A 27,342-nucleotide genomic window follows, 5' to 3' on the forward strand; every position below is an offset into this window, starting at 1 on the left:
CAGGAATCCGTCTGACACATGCTCTCTCACAAGCTCCTGGAACTGCATTTATCTACCAATATGCATGCACCTGAGAACATGCTGGAGTTTATATTGATATTATTGTCATCAATTGAAGGTAAGTTGTAACCTGGTCATTAGTAAAACACATAAATTGAGCACATTTGAACAATTTAAATACTTTTGTAACATTTTGTAAGACTTTTGTGTAAAGCACAGGGTTAGACATACATCACTAATTTATAATATTATTTTCTCTGGCAGGTTACCATGGCTCAGATGAAATCACCCCATACGGTGCTGTAGTGACTGCCAATGTGGGTGACAATGTTATACTGTCTTGTAATTACAGCAGTTATGTGAGCAGTCTTCACTGGTATCGGCAGTATTTGAGGTTACCTCCTCAGTTCCTTATATTGGAATATTCAGGGTCCATATCAGAGGCAAACCCTCCAGTTCCAGGAATATCTGTCACACACAGAAAAGAATCTACCAGTGTGCACCTGAACATCTCTTCCACTGCAGTATCAGACTCTGCACTGTACTACTGTGCCATGCAGCCCACAGTGACAGGAAGCTTAAGTTTGTTGTACAAAAAGCAATCCATTTTGTATAAGAATTTTTTTCAAATTAGCTACCATTCTTAAACTTGCAAAGATGTTGCAGAAACATTGGTTTTCTTTTTTGAATTAACATTATGCATTACAAATGTTTATGTTGCCTATATATTTTATGTTGCAAATAAACAAATTGTACATCAGTAGCACATAAATTATGCACAATGCGCACAATGTACTCCTCGCACATCTGAATGAGTAACGTTAGTAACAGTAAGATAAATATTACCCATTTTACAAGGTGAATCCAGCTAATGTCACAAATCTCAGAAAACTCAAATAACAGATGTCATAATACAGTACACCAACAGCGGTGATATTTCAACAACTATAAACAGGTCTGTCAATGCTGTTCCAATGTCAGCAATGAGATACTGTAAGGCAATACTCTGTTAGTATTGCACATTTTCATATTAGAGAGCATTAAATGTGCTTTACACAGGAAAGAAAAAAAACTAAAGAAGATAACGACATAAAAATAAGACCAGAACACTGGATTAAAATAAAATTAATTCAAACTGTATTAAAACAACAATCTGCAATGCTACACTAAAGGACAGCAGACAAGGTTTAATCTAAATTTAATCTGGAAAAATATCTACATTTGGGGAACATTGTGTTGTGTGTAGCATGAAAACTAAATACTGCTTCAATGCATTTCATTTAGCGCTAGAGAATAAAGCCAAAGGCATATGAAAGCAGGGCTGGCTGGGCAGGTATGCACATGTAACAAGGCTGGTGTTGTGCACAGAATTAATTTTGAGGCGTACAAAAGATCTTCTTAAACCAAAGACCAACATCATTGGTCTTTGGCCTCATCATTACTCCTGTCACACGTAGCCACGTGCATCACTCAAAAGTTTTAATCACAATTATAATCCAGCGATCTAGAGAGAATAGGAGCTCTGATGCAGGAGGTCCTACAGTGTTTTAAACATAATTGAATTGTTCTCTCCTAAAAACGCTTTTAATTGCTGTAATATATGTAAGTACAATATATTTGGTCACCTTTCCTGTGGGGAATGAGGTGCAGTCACATCATACTGTACCTATAAGAGCCCTCAGGCAAGATTCCTCATGTGACATTTGCCTACCTATGTATCATGGTTGAAATTGTAAGTCCCTCCGATTAAGAGTGTCTGCCAAATGGAAAATGATATGATGTCAGTTATTAATTATGTCAAAGATACACATGGTGGTACAGAGACAACATTATTGAAAATTATCAAATTATCTTTTATATTATCCTCTGATCAAGGTTACGTTTCTTTGATGCTTCTGGTTGATCTGACTGCAGCATTTGATACTATAGCTCACACTCTTCTACAAAACAGGTTTGAAACCTTTTTTGGGTTCAGAGGAAAAGCCTTTTCTTAGTTCAGCTCCTAAGTAATTGCTGAGAACAGTCAGTTTGTAATTGTAAATGGTTTGTCTAGACAAAAGGAGGTTTTTCACACTTTTGTCATTTGAACCTGATATCATAACGCAGAATATGCAGTCACAAAGTAATTACAGAAATCAGAGCAGGAGTGCTCTCAGTATGGAGTCATTATTACCAAAGCATCTATGAATTTTTTTTTACTCTTTATCTATAAATTTCTTAGCATGTGAATGTGCTTTGCTCATCATCTAATCATATATTTATAAACATACTTGATTTGCTAAAATGAAAGTAAAGAGCCCTTACACACACACACACACACACACACACACACACACACACACACACACACACACACTGCTGCAGGGAAGAACCGTATCTGCAAGCTCCTGTGCACAGATCAGCTAAGAATTGATGAACTGATGAAATGATGAACTCTGGGCAGTCGGTGTTTTCATGATTTGTTTACATGTACTAAATAACACTAAATAATAAAGTTATGAGTTCTCTCCCTGAGTAGATTACAATTTTCATGAGGGGAAAAAAGGACAATTCAGTGCATTCCAAAAAAACTGGAATATTATAAATCCAGAGTTTCCTCCCTTTCTATTTCTAGTAGTTTACACCTGTAGGAGGAGACTGGTGTACTTGGGTGAAAAGCACCATCCCCATCTCTCATTATGTCTACACTATCAACACCATGACGTACATTGCTCTGCTCTCTGGCTCTGTTTATCACAAGTATGTGTAGCTAAATTGGTCTCTCAAAAATATTTTGCTGTGTTTTATGCATGCATCTGTAGGTGATGGACTTTGCAAAGATGTATTTGAATATGCCAGAAATAAATTAGATTTAGTGGAAATTCTTTTTCACTGATTTGTGATTAATACATTTTTAAATGCAATAATTTTTTTAATGTCTTTATAGCTGGTTTGTCTCAGTCAGTGACGCCACTGAACAACAGAATAAGAGTTCATGCACTTGAATTTGAACCAGTTATTCTCTCCTACAAGTATGATGGCAATGTACAAAATCTTCAGTGGTAAATCTTCAGAATTCTGGATCCAGACCAGAATACTTGTTGATGATCTTTCCCTCAGAGAACAGTACTGTAATACATGGATCCCCCCGATTACCACATCCGGATGCTGAAGTGAAGATAAAACACAAAATAGTGCATCTGCTGGTCTCCCCTGCTGCAGTATCGGACTCTGCACTGTACTACTGTGCCCTGCAGCCTGCAGTGACAGGATACCCAGCTACACTTTACAAAAACCTTCTACTTCAGACATAAGTTTAAATAAGTATGATATATTCAGAATATTTGGCTGTCCATCTGAAAAATTAAGGTTGAAATATTCAAAGTCACTTTATGTCCTTGTGAAGTTTTCAACTGTAATGCAGCACATGCTAGGAAGATTCCACATAAAGCATCATGCTTTATTTCAATGTGAGAGAAATGAAACATGACAGGACTTGAGAGAATCACATTGTGATGAGCAATCCTAGGTGGTGTAAGGGTGGAGCTCTGTACCAAAGTAGAAAATCACGAATCCCATTCAGCTTTGGCTTTAATTCACTTCACATCTCCATAATCATGTTGCTCTTTGTACTTTCTATCTTAGTGACACTTTTAGGTGAGTTTATCTTCATAGTTTCATTTTGATTAAACATAAGAAACAGTCATCATTTGATTTAAATTTATTCACATTTGGGTAAAACGTTCTATGTTCCAGTTTGAAACAGATCAACTGATTTTATACATGCTATTCTTTATTTTCCTTTTCATTCCCAGCTGAAGTGTCAACACAGGAAATTAAGCCTCTTGAACCAGTAAAGCATGTGTCAGAGGGTGATCTTGTTACTCTCTCCTGCAGTTACCGTGCAAGTACTGGTGATGTTCTTCAGTGGTATCGTCAGTATCCCACATCTAGACCAGAGTTTATAGTTTCTATCCAGCTTCATGAAGAAAGTAAAGCCTCTCATCTTCCTCGTCTGTATGCTGTTATTGAAAGAAGCAAAAGCCATTTACAGCTGAACATCTCCTCTGCCGCAGTATCAGACTCTGCAATGTACTACTGTGCCCTGCGGCCCACGGTGACGGGAAACACAGCTACACTGTACAAAAACCTCTTCCCACACAAAGAGAGCTTTAGTAGTGCAGGGACACAACTAAGATTTGATGAATGTATGAAACATCATTGACACATTGTTAAAGTAATTTGTCATTAACATGTGGAACATATACATACACTTACTATTAGTAACATTTACCTTGCTGCATACATTTGCTCTATATTTACTGGTCACTTTATTAAGAATATATAGATTATTGATGCTTGTTAAAGAGAAACAATTAAACTTTAACCCAGCACTAAGTGTTAGTGCAACTGTTGACTTCATGTTATACGTAATTACAATTGTAATAAAAGGATTTCTACATTCTAATTATTACTTACATATTCATTTTATCATATGTCTAATCATATGTGTAACGGTGAGTGGTAAGGAGGCAGACGCATGTGCGTAGAAGAACGAGATTTATTAGGGGCAAATCCAAAGTTGTAGTCGTCAGAGCAGTCTAGGGTCAGTATACCAACATGGAGATTACGGGGATACATGATAAACCAAAAGCACACAAAGGCAAACAGTGGAAGCAGGCTATAACAAAGAGGCTAGGATACACAAATAAATAGGAATAACATCCAAGGGCTACGATATTACATACAAAGGCTAGACTTAACACATGGGCTTAGATTCACACAAATCAGCTCTACTTACAAACATACAGTGAACAGCTAAAACACAGGGAATGAGACAGGGTTTAAATAGATGAACTTAACAAGACTAGAAATAAGGAACAGGTGTGGAAAACCAAACGAGGGGTGGAGAAAACGAAACTAAAATACACAAGACAGGGAAACCATGGAAGCGAGGACTGAGCAACTGTGATAATATGACTCTATTTAGCAATTCAGAGCAATGCTGTGGGCAGTGTATTATGCACTGTGTGAAGATAAATGGTTTCTCTTTTGATAGACAGTAATTCTGTATATCCTCCAGAAGAGGGCAGAGTTCATCTAGAAACCCTGAAACTGCAGGTGATGTGACACTGGGTTGCTCTAAAGGAAGCTGAAGACAAGAAGAAACTGTAGTAGAAACTGAGTCTGCAGTTTAGTCATTGTATGTCTTAGTTCAAAGTTCAAAGTTCAAAGAGGTTTTATTGTCATTTCAGCTATATACAACTACACAACAAAAACGAGACAATGTTCCTCCAGGACCATGGTGCAACACAAAAACAACAGTGCAAGAGACATGCTACACAAGTGCAAACAGTCCAATATAGTGCAAAATGTCATTAAATAAACAATAATAAATACAGGACAGGACAAATACAAAATGAGTAGACAAAATGAGTAGCGGTCAATGGAGAGGGAATAGGACCAGTGTCTTCTACTGTAAACGTCCTACAAGGAAATCCTGTTACCCTCTCCTGGCTGTACAATGGCTCTGCTGCAACTGTTTCTCTGCTGTGGTATCGTCAGTATTCCAGATCCAGACCACAGTTTCATTACTTTGTTGATGAGGCTAAATTTGAACTAATTACTAAATTATTATTGTAAGTTGCTTTGGATAAAAGTGTCAGCTAAATGCTGTAAATGTAATCCCCAGTACCAGGAGTGTAAGCAGTACTAAAGGAAGGGGACAATTGTGCAGATCTGTTGATTTCCAGTGCTGAAGTCTCAGTCTCAAAAGTATCAAAATTTTCTCATGTCATATATCGTGCCATACGCTACATGAAAATATTCTTAACCAATTTCTTCAATTAATTCAGTGTTTGAATATTTAAGATTCTGTTTCTTAAGTTATTTCATAAGTTATTTCACTTTTATTGGTCTTAATTGTTATATCCTGCATGGAAGATCCACCATTTAAACACCAGGCACGCTGCATTGAAGCACCAGACACTTAAATGGTTTTATGGAAGCTGGTAGCAGGAATATTCCTGCAGTAAAGTCTTCATTTAGCAAACCTGTCCACCAATCCTGTCCTGATGTGTCCTTACCTCCTATTGTCTTGATTCAAGAATATTTGGACTTATGATCAAGTTTCATTTACTGAAAGCCATACAATATGGATATTACAGCCACTGCCATATTGAGTCTGTTCTGTGTATTTTTGCATTCTCAGTCTTATTTTTTTCAGGTTGTCCAGGAGGTGGTGTTTTGACAGGAATGGTGACAAGAGGCTGATTCCTGTCACTTAGGACTGAGAGTTGTGACTAGTCAGCAGATTTGTCAGCTATTAGATAAATACTCATGTCGAGTACGCACTGGTGTCGTGAGTGGTAGACTCCAGGTGGTCATGTTAGCTGCAAGGTTTGGCTTATGAGCTTGTACTTAACACCATTTCTACTTAGTTGTTTTAGATGGGACTGTAAGTCTTTGTATTCAACACTATTTGTAGGAGGTTCTTTGATGGGCCCATTTTTGGCTTGTATTTGACACATGCATGAAGCCTTGAGTCATTACATTTGTGGGTTCTTAGAGCTGGAATCATGAGCAGTCTTGATACAGGTATGTGAAGATCACTATGAGAAACATTGTGGGTTCTTATGCCTTTTCTCTTGTTTTTACCTTGTTAGGGCGTTAGTGAAGTTGTGTTGTGATGTTCTTTGTTTTATTTATTTATTTTAGGGAAGTAAATGTCAGAGGTTGGTTTGTTTGTTTTGTTTGTTATGTTGGATTAAATCCACCCTGATATTATGCTCCAAATTTGTTTATTTATTTGTGATTTGCTTCTTAAATTCTGATGATAAAACTAATTGAAAACCTACTGCAGTTCTGTGTATCCATTTTTATTCTTTATGTTGCAAAACCGAGGCATCATAATATAATATTTTCACATAATCTAAACAATGTCAAAAAGCAAGTTTTTTTATTTCTTCAACCTCAACACACACACTGACACCGGTAGGGAACCTTTACATGTCTCCATGACAACACACACATCTGACCTTTTGATTTGAGTTAAGGAACATGATGTGACCTTGTGGTTTTGGATTTGAAACTGAAGTTTCTTTTAATAGCATTCTTGTCCCAGACAAATAACCATGTCAGTTCAAAGTGTGGTGAACATGATGAGATCAGTTCATTCAGTAATAGTCCTATGATCTGCTGTACACTGTAGTGTTCATGTATTCAGATTAAGAAAATGTGTAGATACAGTAAAGGATCACTGGTGCAGTGCAGTTCATATGAATGTGTTGAAAGCACACTGATGTAAGCTGAGGCTGTAAGTACCATGTCCTCTTTCTTACCTTCTCATCTCTTATCAACCCCCCCCCCCCCCCTTTTTTTTTGGAAACAAACCTCATTATGTATTAATATCTGTTTGATCAACACTGTTTATCCTATAATAATTTACGAAAAAATGTAGGCCCAGGTCCTCTGTTGGGCCTAGCGGATTTGAGCATATGAGTGTGTGTGTGTGTGAGAAAGTGATAGACACAGAGGGTGTGAACGCGACTGCACGTAACAATCTATTGTATCCGTTTCCCTGATTTAGGCCTCAGTACTAGCAGAGTTATTGCTTTGAACTTAAGCCTTAGGCCCTGACCTCTTTTATTATTTGTATTTAATGTTTGTTCAGACCTGGTTTCACCTAGTGTATACAAATAGTGTAGGCAAACTACACTGTACAAGTATGAGTTAAGTGTCAAATGATTTAAAGAAAACATCCCATAAACAAACATTCCCCCCACAAAAACACTTGCCAGGACACAAAAAGAATTCAAGAATTCATCAGTAAAGGTGCATAAAGGCTGTAGTCACAGTACATTTTGGTAAACGTCCTCGCAAAATTCAGATATGCTCAAAATGCCCCCCTCCCCCCAATAAAAAGACAAACTTTTGACAAATGGAAGATCAAGCTTAGATGCCTTTGTCAATGTTTAAAAATATCTAATTGCTACTTGGTATCAAACTAGTTTACGGTTGATGTACTAATTAGATGAAGATCACCTAAAGGAATTAGAGAATTCAGCAGAAAAGGTGCTCAAATGTTGTGACTGTAATGCAAAGTTGTGGGGAGGAGCTTCATAAAGCTTCATAGAGCTAAAAGGATAAAAGAGTGGAGAAAGATCTCAGAATATTATCACTCTGACAAGACCACTCATCATGTTCACCATTACACTCCTGTGTGTGTGGCTTTCACTGGGTGAGTTTAGACTGAACTGTTTAAATTATATGAATTACATCACTGTGCAGAATGATTGATAAATCATTCTGTGTGGTAAAAGAGCAGAGTGTGTGTTAGACTTGTTACTTGTTAGAGCAGCGTGATAGTCAGACTTATGTAACTATGCCATGAATTAAACCTGTTAACTTTATGTTCTCTTCTCTATGGCAGGTGACTCTATGGCAGAGCCAATAGAACCACTTTTCCCCAGTGAAGCTGTGTTTCAGGGTGATAATGTTACTCTGTCCTGCAACTATAAAGAGTTCAGTGGTACTATAGAGAATCTCCACTGGTACCAACAATATCCACAATCCAAACCAGAATTCCTCCTTTACATCTTTCCAAGTGGAACTAAAAGTGAACCTCTCCCACCACGTCTATCTGCCAATGTTGATAAAAATCTGAAACAAGTGGATTTGCTGATCTCCTCTGCTGCAGTATCAGACTCTGCACTGTACTACTGTGCCCTGGTGCCCACAGTGTGAGGAATCCTAGCTACACTGTACAAAAACCTCCTACTACACAGATAAGATTAAATAGGTACAATATACATGATGTATATGATTTAAATATGTATCTGAAAAGTGAGGACTGAAATGTTTGATAGTCACTATAGTATGTCATAATGTGATATATTCTAATAAAACACATCAATGTCTTTTAGAGAAGCATGAATACAAAATCAATAAAAATGTTAAAAATAGGATTTTTGTGAAGTTTTATTTGTATGATATCATAGGTCGACATACACATTTTAACCCTCTATATAATATATGTATCCAAATACAATTGTATGATGTATAGTTAAATACACTTTACCTGTTCCTTGTTGTTAAAGAGTCCCAGAGTATCATCAGACCTCCACAACCAGGGCTCATGGTCACCATGATTCCCTCCATGATTAGACAAATAAATCAAATACAATATACCCATGCTCAAAAAACATGCATTTCTGCAAAAACATCCTTCAGAAAACCAGAGTGGCAGCACTCTGTAAGGTTCTGCTTGTCTAATATCACCAAAAAGTGAAGTTTTAAATCAGGACTGTATCAGAAGGAAAGCTCCATAAGGAGAATGGGGGTGCTATTAATTAATTTATTGTTTATTCTAAAACAATGAAAATGTATATGATGCTCACACGTCACTGCAAACATTCTTGATAAAAATTAAATTACATTAGTTTTCTTTTCTGATGAAGAGCAACTAATGTATATTGTTATTTAATTTGTAAGAAGCATGAATGAGGGTTTTTGTACACACACACACACACACACACACACACACACACACACACACACACACACATTACTGGCTGCAGCTATGCTTTATCACCCGACATAACAGTTTAAAAATATTGTCCATTGTTCTTCAAAATTATTTTAAGGAATAACAATGTCATTTTTAAACAGCTTCCAAATCTTTGCCACAGTTTTAGATTGTATATCATTACAGTACCATGTGGCCCATTCATTTAAAAAGCTGAGAATAAATTTAATCAAATACTTTTATATAAATATTTGTGGATCAATTGGCAAAAATTCCCATGCACACATTCCAAAATCTTGTAGAAATCCTTCCCAGAAGAGTGGATGCTGTTACAGGTGCAAAACAGGGACATACTCCTTATTAATATCTATAGATTTAGAATGGGATGTCATAAAAGTGGCTGTAGTTGTAACGTGTAGGTGTTCCAATACATTTGTCCATATAATGTATACACACACAGTATACTTCCTATGCTCAATCTACACATCATACCCATTTTGGTGAATTTATGGTGAGGGATATTTGAAGATTCTGTATACTTACTGGTTTAGTGTAAAATAACTCATGATGGACACGCCCAATATTTGTAAATCACACTCCAATGTTGATGCCAAGCGCAAGTGTAATGCCATTAAAATGATCCTCATTAAAACAACAGCTTATACCCACTGCTGATTCAGTTTGAACAAATTCACAATGGAGACACAAATCCTCTTGGTTTACATTATGGTATCAGGTACTGCCTATGAATTTGAACAATTTGTTTGAGAACCACAGATTCAAAATTCAATTAAATATGTTTATTGCATTATCTTACAGGTGTGTTTTGTGCTGATCAAATTGGACCAAACCAGGATCAGGATACTGAGGTTTTTCATGAAGAGGGAAAATCAGTTACACTGGAATGTTCATATGATTCAACTAATCAATATGTTGATCTTTACTGGTACAGACAGCATCCTAACAAAGCACCACAGTATTTACTGCATAAACCTGCTCGATCAAGTCTAAGTCCCGGGCACATATCAGACCGACGTTTTTCATCAACTACCTCTGACACATCCACTCAGCTCACTATTAATGGACTAACTCTGGCAGACACAGCTCTCTACTATTGTGCTCTTCACACTCAGTGATATAAAGTCTCTGAGAGGCTTTACAAAAACTGATACAATTAATATTTGCTTTGAACTTGACGAGCATCTAAACCACAGTGGTGTTACTGAATGTATTAAACACCTGGGAAAAAAAGGGTTCTGGTGGTTAAATAAGATAAAAAGATGTTCAAACAGACATGTTTTTATATGAGTCACTTCTTTGAAGAAATAAAATTCTGTCAGTGAAGTTGCCAGCAGAAGACAACAGTGGAAGCATAACATTGTTCACTAAGGAAAGAAATATTGTAAATAAAGTTAGACTGTTAATACTGTTAAAACAGAATTATTTTATATTGTTAAATGGACAGCTTATAAGGGGGATCTATTGCTAGGAATGGACTATAGTATACAAATTGGTTATGTTAGAAATACATCGGTAGAAATAAAACAGCAGGAGAAGCATAGTACTGTTCATTTAAGGAAAAGCAGAAATAATCTAAATAAACTTAGACTATAAGTAAGAGGGAGAATTTATTTTAGATTGCTAAATATACAGTCACCCAATACAAGGTGTAGGGTGAGTGTTAAACTTCATTAGAAACAACCACCCTACACCCACACTGGCCACTTGTAATTATATGTGATGCTGTGCTCAGTTTACAAGCCACTACTCTCAGTAGATGTAGCACTGACATGGTAGTGGTACTGTGTGTTGCACTGTTGAAAATGAGTGTAGTTCCTAACATGCAATCAATCACATCAATCAATCAAAATATACTTATGTAGTGTTTTTCAAAACAGGAGTTTTCACAAATCAGCTTCACAAATGTCTGTGTCCAAGATTGCAGTACACAAGACAAAGGCTGCTGTTGCAGGAAAAACTCCTTAAGAGTGTGAGGAGGAAATCTGGAGAGGGATCAAGACTCAACGGGGAAGCCCATCCTTCTCTAGATGATACTGGACACACAAAAAAAGAACAAAATGAGCAAGAAGAAGCCCAGAAATCAACAGCAAAGTACATCAGAAAAACAAAAAGCAGAAAAGCAGAGGAAATTGTTATTTGTGTGTGAGAAAGGATTATGGCAGTATTCTAAAACCACATAACATATAAAAATTGTATTGCTAACACGTGAAACTGTCATGCAGCCCGTCAGAACCTTCATGAACTACATGTTCCAGAATCCTCCATGGAGATGCTCATCCCTGGAATATTAGTACCTGCACCTGTTGCCCATTTATGTAGCCTATTTATACACTTCGTCGTCCTTTTCTCTTTAAGTATTGCCAAGTAGTTCTTAATGCATATCGAGCATTATTTTCCTGACTTCTGTGTTTTGACAATTGCTCGTGTCTTCTTCTATCTTGGATTTTTGCTTTTCTTGGATATTTCTATTTGTTCCTGTTGTATTACCCATGCCTGCCCCTCGACTATGGATTGGATTTGTCCTTTTAGATTTGTTTGCCTGGATCAATCTGCGAGCATCTGATCTGTCTTTCAGTGTGACAGAAGCCGCACATGTCAGGACTTGAGAGAATCATATTGTGATGAGCAATGCAAGGTGGTGTAAGGGTGAAGCTCTTTACCTCAGTAGAAAACTTCACGAATCCCATTCAGCTTTGGTTTTTCAGTCACCATCATCATGCGGCTCTGTAACTTTTCTCATAGTGTCACTCCTTTTAGGTGAGTTTATCTTGAGTGCAAGTTTTAATAATTAAGTAATTTGTCAATTTATGTTGAATATTTATTTATCTCAATGAAAATGTATGCTGAATACTGCAAATTCCAAAATATCAACAAATATTTTATTGAATTTTTAAAATCTTTTCCCAGGAGAGATCTCAGCAGAGACTCAGCAGAAAAGCATGTCTCAGAGAGGGATGGTTATTTTACGTGCAAATACAGTGAAACAAATAATGCTCTGGAGTGGTATCGCCTGTATCCCAGATCTAGAACAGGGTTTATAGTTTTAATTTCTCCACTTATTTATAGTACGGCCTCTCATCTTCCTTGATTATTCGGTGTAATTGAAAACAGCAAAATACATTTACATCTTAAGATCTCCTCTGCTGCAGTATCGGTCTCTGCACTGTACTACAGGTCCATGGAGCCCACAGTGAAAGGGAATCTAGATACAATCCACAAAAACCTCTTCCCACACAAAGAGAGCTTTAGCAGAATAAACTAGTGCAGGTACACAGATGAGATTTGGACGAATAGATGAAATAATGTTGACACATTGTCTTAAGAGATGGAACATAGATGTACATTTACCTCCCACTGTACCAGAAACATTTACCTTGCTGCTGTACATTTGATACATATTTACTGCTCACAGATACGAGTGCATCACAGTGAGAGCTGCTGTCCAGTTCTAATGCAGTAACATCTGTATGGAGTGTGGCACACAAACACCTTTGCCATTGTAACCGTATAACCAGACTCATGTTGTCTCTGCCATTGTTCATCGAACGATTGTTCATCGTTTGATTATTACATTAATACATGTCTGTCTGCGTCGAGAGAGGTCTCTGCATCCTACTCCTTGCGCTGCGGCACTTGGGTCATCACAATTGGCTTGTATGAATGCAACAGGAGAGGAATTACATATTTTAAAACATGGTGGAAATAATTTAAATAATATCAGTTCTGCTTAATAGAAAGGTAAACCGTAAAGGGGTTCACACAATTCTGATAACTTTGTTGATGGAAAAAGAACATTATAAAACAAATTATTTTGGACTAAAGGGAAGATAACTTGCAAGTAAGAAATGTTCTTTAAATGTAATGTTTACAACATAAACAACTATAAAGTTACAAAGCCTGTTTGTGATTAGGCTTTTCTGTGATCCAGTTTAACCCAAGAACCACCAAAAAGACTTAAAGACTGCATAATAGAAATTAAACACAGATAGTGATACATAAGAATTCACTTTGAAAGCACTGTATGAGTCTGTTGTTTGAGCCCCACAGAAAGCAACAAACAAAGGATCTACATCATTCAAATGGCACTATGAAATCCATCATATCATTAAACACAGGAAACAAAGAATTAACTGGCACCCGCTGGAGTCCCCAAGAGTCTAACTCTACTTGACAAAAAATCTAAACTTTTGATCAGAAATACACTAAACAAACAAACTAAACAGACTCTACAGAGTCATGTGGATGATCTAGATAATTGGGGTTTTATTCTCGGCTTCCTGCTCTCTCATTGGTTACTAAATGGAAAAGGAGGAGCAGCTGAACTATGGTGTACAGAAAGAATGAGAGACATCTAAGTTACTTCTGAGACAGAGGGCAAAGTGCAACACAATGTTTCTCTGTTTATTTATGCTTTTAACGGTACTCACAGGTAAGACTTTTGTTCCATTTAACATATATTCTTTATTTGCATGTTCATATATTACATATGTTTACATGTTGTAAATATTTATGTATTGTTAATATTATGTTACTACCTTCAGTATAAACCTGTTGAAGAAATCATAAATCTGTATTGGATCAGTTTTTGTGATTAACTGAAGATCTTTTTCAGGTGACAGCACACAGGACAGCATCACCTCTTTATCTTCTGCAGTCAGTTTTAAAGAGCACCAAACAGTTACACTCTCCTGTAACTACAGCTACACTGGGAATACAGCCAGTCTGCTGTGGTATCGCCAATACTCCAATTCATGGCCTCAGTTCCTTGTTATAGTGACGGAATATGGACAAAATCAAACAGCTGATTCTGATCCTCGTCTGTCTGCTCACGTTCATATTAGTGTCAAGCGTGCGGATCTGCTGATCTCCTCTGCTGCAGTATCAGACTCTGCACTGTACTACTGTGCCCTGCAGCCCACAGTGACAGGAAAACATCATTCACTGTATAAAAACCTGTGGAGATGTGAATAAACTTTATTGTGGATGCCTGTGGAGATGTGAATAAATGTCTTTGTTTGCTTTAATGCAAGAATACAATTAAAGCCATTGAATGAAGAGAACTAAGGATTTAAAAAAAAAATTAAATGTAAATGTCAAACTTACAGATACCACAAATAATATATTCAGATTTTTTAACTATTTAACTATTTCTATATAAGCTATTTAAATAATAAATACATATATTCTAATAGCATGCACCGATATTTATTCAGTGAGAATATGAAATTGTAAAATGTTAAATTGTAAGTAAGACACCTGTCATAAGGTGGCAGTAGTCTATAAGTTTCAGCATCTCTAATGTTGCCAGAAAGTGAAGTTTTAAATCAGTACTGTACCAGAATCAATCCACCATAAGGGGAACAGGAACAGGAGAACTGATTAATTAATTGTTTATGCTAAAAACAATGAAAATCTATATAATGCTCACATATCTCTTCACAGCACACATTTTTGGTAAAAAAAATAGAAATGTAATGATTTTAGTTTTCTGTTCTGATGAAGACCAACTAATGTATATTGTTGTTTATTTAATTTGTAATAAATGTTAATGAAGATTCTATAAAACATAATGAAACATAAATGAAGTCTGTTGAATAAAAGGTAGTCATTCTAAATTGCCTTTATGGTTTGGATGTAGAGCAATACTTTTGTATAAAAGCAATAAGATAATAACCCCTTAGTCTTCCTCCAGCCAATGGCTAACGCACACCTGACTTTTTTTGATTTGAGGTAAAAACAATGATGTACTTTTGAGATTTTTATATTTGAAACTGATGTTTGTTTCAACATAGTTTAGAATGTATTGTGAGTTTCAGATTTCTGTGTTTCTAGTACAAACTGCTGTTTTTTGCAATTGACAAGTAAGTAACAAATTTTAACAAATATTTATAATTATCAGTATATGTAAATATTAGCAAAATATTTCTAATTGTTCTTGTGACAGACATGTATTCATGTCAGTTCAAAGAGTCGTGAACTTGCTGAGATCAGTTCATTCAGTAGTGGGTGTATGATTTGCTGTACACAGTAGTGTTCATGTATTCAGAAGATGAAGAAAATGTGTAGATAAAGTAAAAGAAAACTTTACAGGTATGTGACATGTAAGAGATGCACTAATGATGCACCATTGATAACATGAAGAATGACTTTTATCATAGCTGTGAATTCTTTAATAATATCTAGTGGTTTGCCATTTTTTAAATTATTGGATGCAGTCCCTGTGTCTTTGAACTAGTAAAAAATAAAAATTATCCCTCACACACAATTCTGTTAAATCAGCATGGTCAAGTGCAGGTGTAAAGCAGTTTATATGAATGCACAATGATGTAAGGTGAGGCTTAATCAGGCTAGTTGTAGTTGTTTGTAGCTGGGCATTTGATTAAAACGGAAAGTAGCCTATGCTCAATCTACACATCATACCCATTTTGGTGAATTTATGGTGAGGGATATTTGAAGATTCTGTATACTTCCTGGTTTAGTGTAAAATAACTCATGATGGACACGCCCAATATTTGTAAATCACACTCCAATGTTGATGCCAAGCGCAAGTGTAATGCCATTAAAATGATCCTCATTAAAACAACAGCTTCTACCCACTGCTGATTCAGTTTGAACAAATTCACAATGGAGACACAATTCCTCCTGGTTTACATTATGGCATCAGGTATTGCCTATTAATTTGAACAATTTGTTTGAGAACCACAGATTCAAAATTCAATTAAATATGTTTATTGCATTTTCTTACAGGTGTGTTTTGTGCTGATCAAATTGGACCAAACCAGGATCAGGATACTGAGGTTTTTCATGAAGAGGGACAATCAGTTACACTGGAATGTTCATATGATTCAACTAATCAATATGTTGATCTTTACTGGTACAGATAGCATCCTAACAAAGCACCACAGTATTTACTGTATAAACCTGCTCGATCAAGTCCGAGTACTGGGCACATATTAGACCGACGTTTTTCATCAACTACCGCTGACACATCCACTCAGCTCACTATTAGTGGACTAACTCTGGCAGACACAGCTCTCTACTATTGTGCTCTTCACACCCAGTGATATAAAGTCTCTGAGAGGCTTTACAAAAACTGATACAATTAATATTTGCTTTGAACTTGACGAGTTCAAATAAAACATGTCATTTTCTACACTGTACCACACTGCTTAAAAACACTAGTGTCAATAAGGCAGGACACTATTCAAAATCAAGAAACTTGAGAAAAATAATTTTTACACTTAGCTCAAACCAATGAAATAATTTCAGTTTAAATTGATAATTTTAACCTTATATACAGTATATGTATCCAAATTCAGTGTTATGGTGTCTAATTAATTTACAGTAGAGTAATATCAGAATCATTAAACTTTACCTGTTCAAGAGTTAAAGAGTATCCACACATCAGAGCCCCACTACCAGGAGATCCAGAGTATCCACACATCATGTACAGGCACAAGGCAGAATTTATGTTCTGGGCTCAGACCCTCCACCACCAGGGCTCATGGCCACCATGATTCCCTCCATGATTAAGCACACAAGTTTCTCTTGATAAAAGGAAAAAAATATACCATGCTCAAAAAGCATGCTTTTATTCAGAAACACCCTCCAGAAAAACTGCAAAGTTTGTTTTTTGTTTTTTTTATGGTCAAAGTGTATCATAACACATAAACATAGCATGAATACAGTCCTCCTTTCTTTTCAGGAATACAGTACATTTCATTTTCAGGAATATATTTATCTTCTCAGTGCCTAAGCTGTAATACTACATGTTATCAGAGCTACAAAGTTAATGTGCTGTTCTCAGACCTGTGGTTTAATTTATCATTATTCTTCCTAGAATTCCACTAACAAACTCTGAGTGACTGCAAAGCTGTTCCATTATGAAGCCTAATGGTTTAACATACATGTTTTATCAGTATTAACAGTCATGCAGGATAGGATTAAGAATAACCTTCACAGTGTATCAGTGCTGTGTATCTGCATTTATTCTGTGATCTATAGTGACCAGAGTGGATAGAAACCAGGGGATCTGGACACCATGCTGGTGAGGCAAAAAGGCTCCTCTGATAAAAGGAAGAATAATATACCATGATCAAAACATGTTTATCTACTCAGACTCCCTTCAGGCAAACTTCAAAAGCTGAGTTTGGCATGGTCATAGTGTGTCATAGTACATAAATACATACTAAATAAATGATAAACTAACAACCTCATGTAAGCCTGTTGGTGATTAGTCTTGCATTTTAAAAGTGCATAGTGCTTTAAATGAAAATGGCTACATATTGAGTGCAGAATTCATTCAAACACTACTGAATGAATGTAAAACACATCAGGTTTTTGGTTAATATGAATTTGTAGTTAACATTAAAAATTAAGTTTAATTAAAAATAAAAAAGCAGAAATATAAGAATAGATAAGGTGCATACACACAAATGTGACTTTGTGAGTGTCACCCATAATATGGAATATTCATTATTGTTTCATGCTTTACAAGAATATAATCTTATACTAATGATTCAGTCAGAGTTTTTGTTATCACTAGAGGTGTTTTGTCATGGTACGCCTCCCCCCCGCCCCCCGCAAACCTCTCCGTCTGTACGTGTGTGTGTGTCTGTTGTCATGCCCTCTCGTGTCATTCAGCTGATACTTGTTGTATGTAACTGTCATATGTATATAAGTCTCATCAGTGTTTGGAAGATAACAGGTGTGCTAAGTGTTACATGTTAAATAAACATCTGTTTCATTGTGCCTCCTCCCCGCATCCTTGTACATCTCCAAACGTGACATATTTGATACTGTTGCTTTGTATAACCCCAAACTTAATATACCTACACACACACACACACACACACACACACACACACACATGCACACAAACACACCCACACACACCCACACACACACACACACACACACAGACACACACATCTCCATAACAGTATACAATTTTCTCCTCGATTTCTTTCTTCTGGAGACCAATTAAACTTTTATCCCCTTAACAACTAATTGGTACTAAACACTCTATTATACAGAAATTAGCAAATTAAATGATTAATAATATTTTAGAATTAAAGAGTCTATGAACAAACAAAACATCATGCTATTTGTCTTTAAAACAGGTTTTGCATTAGTTCGATCTTTGGATAATGTGTCATTTACATAATTGTAGAAATGTCAGCTATGAAAATTGAATTTCTATCTCATTATTGTTTTAATGTTTGTCAGAACGCCCAGCGGAGCTGTTCTCCAGGACAGGAAGTTCCTGTTGTAGTTTTCATAACTGCACTCAGAGCAGAGAGACTCACAGTAGCACATATCAACATTAGAGCAATAACAGCTTCAACACACTACTGATTTAGTTTGATCATATTCACAATGGAAAGATTCTTCCTAATTACTTACATTGTAGTATCAGGTACTGGCTATGAATTTGGTTGAACTTTTTATAGAGATCGACAATTTCTAAAATATTTTAATTGGCTGTTTTTTTCTCACATTTTTCTTACAGGTGTGTTTTGTGCTGATCAAATTGGTCCAAAACAGAATCAGGACATTGAGGTTTTTCACCATGAGGGAAAACCTGTTACACTGGAATGTTCATATGATTCAACTAATCAATATGTTGATCTTTACTGGTACAGACAGTATCCTAACAAAGCACCACAGTATTTACTGTATAAAGGTGCTCGATCAGCTAGTAATTATCAACACACATCAGACCAACATTTTTCATCAGTCACCTCTGACACATCCACTCAGCTCACTATTAGTGGACTAACTCTGGCAGACACAGCTCTCTACTATTGTGCTCTTCACACCCAGTGATATAAAGTCTCTGAGAGGCTTTACAAAAACTGATACACATAATAATTGCTTTGATCCTGAGGAGCATCTAAACCACAGTGGTGTTATTGAATGTAGTAACACCTGGAAAAAAGGCTTCTTGTGGTTGGGGGGTTAAGATAAAAAGGCCTTTGAACAGATACATTTTTGTATGACACACTTATTACTTTAAAAATTTTATCAAGTGAAGTAATTGACAGCAAAGCACTGTTCACTTAAAAAAATAGAAAAACAAAAATAATCTAAATGAACAGACTATATTTAACATCATAAAAAAAAAAACTGAACAGACCTTTTTCAGTGGGTTGCATATTACTTTAAATAAGCAAATCAGGATCAGTGTTGACACACAAGTTAAAGCAGTAACTTTAAAAGTAGTAAATTGTAAAGTCTACAAATCTTTTGTGAAATAAATAATAAGGGTTCTGCACTACAACACACTGTCTGACTAGAGATTAATTTATGTGTTGTCTCAAGCTGTTTAGCCATTCTGCTGCTTGGCTTTGTCAATGACATAAATGCTTTCAGATTTAATTTAATTAAAATGTGCTCAAGATCAACTTCCCAAAAGAGATTAAAGTGCCTGGACGATGCATGAATTCAAAAATAACCAAAAATGCAACAAATGTACCAAATGCAACATCCCTCATATTTATGATCCCATGTAAATCAGTAAATGCATACAGTGTATTTACATAGTTCTACAGTATATCTTCATTATCTCTGCTTTATAAGGTGATTATAAAGTTCTCTTCATCATTATTCTGACTAGTATATTTTGCAAAGTGAAGGATAACCAATATAAAAAATGATCAAATGGCACTTGAGAGAAACACATTGTGATGAGCAGCGTGAGGATGCATAAGGGTGGAGTTCTGTACCTCAGTAGAAAAGTACATGAATCCCATTCAGCTTTTGCTTTCACGCACTTCACATCTCCATCATCATGCTGTTCTTTGTATCTTCTCACCTAATGACTCTTTTAGGTGAGTCTTTTTAACATTATACATGTACAGAAATCAAGAAATAATTCCAAATAAATTCAAATTATTTTGTGTGACAATTTTGTTGAATGTTTATTTTAAAGACTACAAAAGATTTCTCTTTGCATTTTTATTTTACCCAGGAGAGATCTCAACACAGAAAATTGATCCACTAGAAACAGTAAAACGTGTCTCGAGGGTGATCCTGTTACTCTCTCCTGCAAGTACAGTGTCAGTGAATAATCAGCTATTTTGCTTCTTTTCAGGAAGAAAACATGTCTGTATGATATCATGTTCAGATGTATAGCTCTTAGATCAATTACTTTATGTAGATTTGAACTGGTACTGAAACTGGACAGTAAGAAAGAGAACCAGATTTGAAGGATTTTAAATTTACAAAGTAAACTTCAGCAGGGTTTAAGTCATATAACATTACAGTCCAGCCTTTGGGTGTTGCATTGCAAGTCAAACACCAAATTCACAAATTTTCTAAAATAATTCTAAACTGTCTTCTGCAGAATCAGTTTCTGTGTCGTGCTACTTTCCTACAGACACTATTGAAAGGAAGATATGTCACACTGCACAGAAACTGCACAAAACCAGAAACCTGATGATGAAATATTTTTAAACCTCCCGCGTTTGCTCAATTATAACATGACATTGTAAATTGTACCTTTGTGTATAATGCTGACACCTTTACCAATCACTGGTTATGTAAAGCTTCTAGAAGATAACGAATGTAGATGACACCTTTTAACTATGTTTATTATGTCCTGTGATTAACCCACCAATTCCAGTGTCTAAACACCATGTGACTGCATGACCATCGTTACCAAACACACTACTCTGGGGTGAAGGTAAAGGTCCAGTCACTGACTGTTGCATTTATCATGGAGACTCCAGCATGGGAGCTTCCACTCCAAGTCTTGCACTGCTGTCATGGCAACAATTGCACCACTCCAGCTTGGATTGGTTAAACTGAAAAAATAACTGAGATCAAAGGGGAAGCTCCACCCACCTCACAGTAACTCTGGCCATATATCAATTATATGGCACACTTTGACTTGCTCCAGGAGCGAGAGAGAGAGAGAGAGAGAGAGAGAGAGAGAGAGAGAGAGAGAGAGACAGAGACAGAGACAGAGACAGGGAAATAGCACGAAAAACATCAAGGGCCAGTCATATAACATACATAAAAGGTTTTACACCATGTATATAACATATAATCCAACGCATATACATCAGAACATAATATCTTTACATAACTCGACAGCACATAAGTGTCTCTGTATGCAGGCTGATCATCTTTTATTTTGGTTAACATGAGGGGCTTATTCTTAGCTATGTGACTTGAGAGAAATGTATTGATAAATATCATGTTACTACTCTCAGTTAAAACTCAACAGCCTCAACAAAATCTTATTGTATAACAGAAGTTATTAATCATCTTGTCATACTTTACATGAAAATATTCTCAACCAATTTATTCAATTCATACAGTATTTGAATATGTAAGATTCTGTTTCAAGATATTTTTTACTTTGAATCATTACATCTTGCATGGAAACTCTACCATTTAATCCACCAAGCACCGAAGCCCAATACATTTACGGCATTTAGCTGAGACCTTTATCCAATGCAACTTGAGCAATTAAGGGTTAAGGGTCTTGCTCAGGGGCAACCTGGTTGTGCTGGGACTTGTACAAACAACCTTCCAGTTACAAATCATGAACCTTAACCACTGAGCTACTACTTATACTAAGACACTTACAACACTTTCATGGAAGCTGGTAACAGGAATATTGCTGCAGTAAAGCCTTCATTTTAGAAACTTTTCAGAAGTGTTGTACTGATATGCTCTGTCGTCCTGGTTCAGGATTAATTGGACTCATCAAAAAATACTTATTTAGTGAAAGCATTGAATGTGCAGTTCATAATACATCCAAACACCACGGAATTAATGTAGAATGAATGTTTATTAAAAGTCCTTAGACGTGTGATTCTCTTGAGCTGCATTTCTCCAACCTCAATACACACACACACACACACACACACACACACACACACACACACACACACACATCTGTACATCTCTTTACATGTCAATGGATCAATCTGCGAGCATCTGATCTGTCTTTCAGTGTGACAGAAGCCGAACATGTCGGGACTTGAGAGAATCGCATTGTGATGAGCAGTGTGAGGTGGTGTAAGGGTAGAGCTCTGTACCTCAGTAGAAAACTTCACGAATCCCATTCAGCTTTGACTTTTCACTCACCATCATCATTTTGCTCTGTAACTTCTCTCATAGTGTCACTCCTTTTAGGTGAGTTTATCTTGAGTACAAGTTTGAATAAATAAGCAATTTGTCAATTTATGTTGAATATTTATTTATCTCAATGAAAATGTATGCTGAATACGGCAAATTCCAAAATATCAACAGATATTTTATTGAATTTTTAAAATATTTTCCCAGGAGATCTCAGCAGAGACAATTGATCCACTTGCACCAGAAAAGCATGTCTCAATGAGGGATGAATTTATTATTACGTGAAACAAATAATGCTCTGGACTGGTATCACCTGTATCCCAACTCTAGACAAGCGTTTATAGCTTTAATTTCTCCACTTATTTATAGTAGGGCCTTTCATCTTCCTTGATTATTGTCTGTAATTGAAAACAGCAGAAGACATTTACATCTTAAGATCTCCTCTGCTGCAGTATCAGACTCTGCACTGTACTACTGTGCCATGGAGCCCACAGTGAAAGGGAATCCAGATACAATCCACAAAAACCTATTCCCACACAAAGAGAGCTTTAGCAGAATAAACTAGTGCAGGTACACAGATGAGATTTGGACGAATAGATGAAATAATGTTGACACATTGTCTTAAGAGATGGAACATAGATGTACATTTACCTCCCACTGTACCAGAAACATTTACCTTGCTGCTGTACATTTGATACATATTTACTGCTCACAGATACGAGTGCATCACAGTGAGAGCTGCTGTCCAGTTCTAATGCAGTAACATCTGTATGGAGTGTGGCACACAAACACCTTTGCCATTGTAACCTTATAACCAGACTCATGTTGTCTCTGCCATTGCCGTGATCTCTCCCTCACTAGGAAAAACCAGACTCCATTGCCAAGCCTCTTTACTCTGCTCTCCTCACCCTCTACCCCAGCCAACCAGCTCACTCTCAGCTGGCTGGTCCCTTTAGGCAGAGGACTGGAATAGCACTTGTTGCATCCTTCCTCCAGGTGGCATCTGCTCTCATTCTCTTTGATGCCGTACTCGATTTCATATATTTAACAAAACAAAGTGATAGCAAAATAATAACAAAACTCACTCAAATGAAAATGGAAAATAAACAACATATTAAATACTAATTTATAACCTAATTTACAAGCTGCAAGCGAGACTTATGGTCATTTTCTCTCTCTCTCTCTCTCTCTCTCTCTCTCTCTCTCTCTCTCTCTCTCTCTCTCTCTCAATCCAACCCTAATCCAGTTTAAGGGTTAATACTGTAAACAAATGGTCATGTCAGTAACCATAATGCTGCTGTCAACCCTGTGGCCCAAACACTAACCCTGTTCCTGCAAAATATTTAGGTTTGAGCACACAGTCACAAAATGGGATGGAAATACGGTATGCGCCCATTCCCACTGATCACATGGTACAGCCTGCCATGTGCAGTGGGAGTTCACTGTTGATGGTTCATTTTATCGCAATTGTAACCATGCCCCCCCTTGTTAGCACACACCTACACCTGGTTTGTTGTTTTATGTATGTATTTAAACCCCTGTATGTGTGTAATTTGTTGTTGGTCATTGTTTGTGTAGCTGGTACATGGTAGCTGTTCATGTTCATTGCCTGTGCCCATGTTCATGCTGCACTGGACTGTTACATGTGAGTGCTGTTAATGTTTATTGTTCATCATTTGATTATTACATTAATACACGTCTGTCTGCGTCGAGAGAGGTCTCTGCATCCTACTCCTTACCCTGTGGCAATTGGGCCATCACAATTGGCTTGTATGAATGCAACAGGAGAGGAATTACATATTTTAAAACATTGTACAAATAATTTAAATAATATCAGTTTTGCCTAATAGAAAAGTAAACCTTAAAGGGGTTCACACAATTCTGATAACATTGTTGATAGAAAAAGAACATTATAAAACAAATTATTTTGGACTAAAGGGAAGATAACTTGCAAGTAAGAAATGTTCTATAAATGTAATGTTTACAACATAAACAACTATAAAGTTACAAAGCCTGTTTGTGATTAGGCTTTTCTGTGATCCAGTTTAACACAGGAACCACCAAAAAGACTTAAAGACTGCATAACAGAAATTAAACACAGATAGTGATACATAAGAATTCACTTTGAAAGTGCATAGTGCACTGTATGAGTCTGTTGTTTGAGCCACTACAGAAAGCAACAAACAAATGATCTACATCATTCAAATGGTACTATGAAATCCATCATATCATTAAAAACAGGAAACAAAGAATTAACTGGCACCTGCTGGAGTCCCCAAGAGTCTAACTCTACTTGACAAAAAAATCTAAACCTTTTATCAGAAATACACTAAACAAACAAACTAAACAGACTCTACAGAGTCATGTGGATGATCTAGATAATTTGGTTTTAATACTGGGCTTCCTGCTTTCTCATTGGTTACTAAACGGAAAAGGAGGAGGAGCTGAAGTATGATGTACAGAAAGAATGCCAATGCGAGACTTTTAAGTTACTTCTAAGACAGAGGGCAAAGTGCAACACAATGTTTCTCTGTTTATTTATGCTTTTAAGGGTACTTACAGGTAAGACTTTGCTTCCATTTAACATTTTGTCCTTATTTGCATGTTAACATGTTACATATGTTTACATGTTGTAAATATTATGTATTGTTAAATATTATGTTACTACCTTCAGTATGAACATGTTGGATTAATCATTAATCTGCACTGGATCAGTTTGTGACTAACTGAAGATCTTTTTCAGGTGACAGCACACAGGACAGCATCACCTCTTTATCTACTGCAGTCAGTTTTAAAGAGGACCAAACAGTGACAGTCTCCTGTAACTACAGCAACACTGGGTCTGCGGACAGACTGCTGTGGTATCGCCAATATTCCAATTCAGAGCCTCAGTTCATTGTTTTAGTGTTGGAATATGAACAAAATCAAACAGCTGATTCTGATCCTCGTCTGTCTGCTCATGTTCATAAGAATGTCAAGCGTTTGGATTTGAAAATCTCCTCTGCTGCAGTATCAGACTCTGCACTATACTACTATGCCCTGCAGCCCACAGTGACAGGAAAACATTCACTGTACAAAAACCTGTGGAAATAAACTTAATTGCAGATGTATGTGAATATGTGAATACATTTCTTGGTTTCCTTTAATGCAAGAAGAAATGTACAGCCATTGAATGAAGAGAACTAAGGATTTTGTTTAAAAAAATTGTTTATCAAATATCAATAATACTAATTAGATAATACATACTAAATAATAATGATACATAATAGAATTAAAGAGGTTAAACTTACAGCTACCATAAGTAATGTATTCAGATATTTCATTTATTTTAACAAAAAGAAGTCAACATTCTATGAGCATGCATCTATATCTGTGTTTATTCCCGGATAATTTGAAATTCTGTAAAATTGTAAGTAAGCCACCTGCCAGAAGGTGGCAGCACTCTGTAACGTTCTGCTTGTCTACTATTGCCAAAAAGTTTTAAATCAGGACTGTATCAGAAGGAAAGCTCCATAAGGAGAATGGGGGTGGTATTAATTAATTTATTGTTTATTCTAAAACAATGATAATGTATATGATGCTTACACTACTGCAAACATCCTTGATAAAAATGAAATGACGTTAGTTTTCTTTTCTGATGAAGAGCAACTAATATATATTGTTATTTAATTTGTAAGAAGCGTGAATGAAGATTCTGTACACACACACACACACACACATGCTACTGGCTGCAGTTGCACATTATCACCTGACCATTGAAAATTGCAGCAGCTTAAAAATAAGTTGCATTGTTTTAAATAATTAATTTAATGAGACACGGGGAAAACACTGAGGAAAAGAAAGAGTGAGAGCACCTGAACACGACCAAACACACTAAACTTACCACAGTAACCAACAACATGGGAAACCAAACACAGGGCTTAAATAACCAGGACAATTAGGCACTAAACAGACTCAGGTGAACATAGGAACAGGGAGAACCAAAACACGGACTGGAATAAAGGAACAGACGAGGGGCGGAGAAAACTAAACCAAGGAACAGAGCGAGGAAGTAAAGGAAAACAGTCACGACAGGGAGACCACGGAAACAGGGATGCCAGGAGGGTGGCCATTCGTGCCACCAACCACCCCATTCATGTCTTACAAATTAACAACTGCTTATTTGGCAGCTGTTCCTGAAATATTACACTCTCCATGTCCCTCAAAATTATTTCAACAGACTCCAGAGACCCACTGGGAGTAGCTGAGACACCCACATTTACACTGAACTGGCTACATGGATGGTACATAATGTAAAAAACAATGAAATATTATCTTGATTCAATGATCTTGTTCAATAAATGTATTAAAGGCATTAAACAAAAAAAAATAAATTAATCATGTGTAATCATGAAGATCAGCCTGTAAATCTGGAAATGATCAGATAAGCATTCCATCTGTCTAATAAATAAAAAAAATTCACTTATGACATCATAATTTACATAGTTTTGTGGATCATTATAGTTGAACAATGATTAAATGAGTCATGACTGAAAATTAAATTTCTTAGATTTAGCACAACCTATATCCAAAATACTAGTTACCAAGCAGATCACACAACACATGGGTTTGTCAGTCATTGCATTGACTACTGTATGAGTGGGGGGAGCTTGATATGGTGAGAGTAGACCATGTAGAGTATTGTATGTTTCAGGAGAAGCTGCCACTTTTGTGTAAAGCTCGAG

At 36.3% G+C, this 27,342-nt stretch overlaps 1 long non-coding RNA gene across 1 annotated transcript; it reads left to right on the forward strand.

Moving 5' to 3' along the window:
- On the forward strand, nt 1–27,342 carry LOC145652673 (uncharacterized). Its single transcript, XR_014118938.1, has 3 exons — nt 1–118; nt 265–359; nt 27,312–27,342. It is a non-coding gene; the product is annotated as an uncharacterized LOC145652673 (long non-coding RNA).

Source organism: Electrophorus electricus, chromosome 20 (genome assembly GCF_041902795.1).
Source record: "Electrophorus electricus isolate QZ-2024a chromosome 20, ASM4190279v1, whole genome shotgun sequence".
Lineage (NCBI taxonomy): Eukaryota > Metazoa > Chordata > Actinopteri > Gymnotiformes > Gymnotidae > Electrophorus > Electrophorus electricus.